Here is an 863-nt window from a genome sequence, read left to right on the forward strand (position 1 = left end):
GCGAGGCCAGATGGCAAGTGGTTTAGGGCTGTTGAAACCGCATGATTGGGCGGGTACCGGGTGAAAGCCTCGGGCTCCGTGTGCACAGGGAAGGGCTTGGCGACGTTCCAATAAAATCAGCCGGGTAGTAGGGTTGGTTTAAAGGGCTTAAAGCGGGGCTTGGTATAAAGTAGGCACCTCATTAATGCTTGTTCCCTGCCTGGAATACAGCAGGCACTGCACCAATGCCTGGGCCATGCAGGGTTTACAGTAGGCACTCCCTAAGGCTTTTGCCGTGTCTGGTAGTTCACTCCTTAACGCCTGGGCCACAGCTGGTATATAGCAGGTGCTGCATTAATGCTGGACTCCGGCCCGGTATACAGGAGGCGTTCCCTTAATGCTTAACGGACAAGAGGAAGGTTCATTTCCGGCCTGGCCATGCCAGGGCGCCTCCCCAGAGACCTTGAGGGCTGATGCCCCAGCGCCTCCCGGGGGAGGGAAGCGCGAGGTGCCCCAGTCCGGCTACTGCCGCGGCGGGGTCCACACCTCTCGGCCCTGGGCCGAGGGACCCGAGCGGGGCCGAGCGGAGCCGAGCGCCGCCGAGCCGGCCCGCCGAGTCCGCCACATTCCCACAATCCCGGGCGGCCCCGCCCGGCTCCCGGCTGCGCGTCCCCCTTCCCACGTCGGCGCAACCTAACCCGCGGGCGCGCCCGCCGCGCCGCGCCCCGCCCCGCCCGCGCGTCGCCCCGCCCCGCGCCGCCGCTAGTCCCGCCCCCGCCGCGGGCGCGCGGGCCGCCGGCCCCTCCCATTGGCCGCGCCGCCCGCCCGTCGGCGCAGTCGGGGCATGGGCTGGGTTGCGCGGGACCGTCACTGGGTCGCGGCGG

This window comes from Lontra canadensis, unplaced genomic scaffold (assembly GCF_010015895.1).
Source record: "Lontra canadensis isolate GAN:19392208 unplaced genomic scaffold, GSC_riverotter_1.0 scaffold88, whole genome shotgun sequence".
Classification (NCBI taxonomy): domain Eukaryota; kingdom Metazoa; phylum Chordata; class Mammalia; order Carnivora; family Mustelidae; genus Lontra; species Lontra canadensis.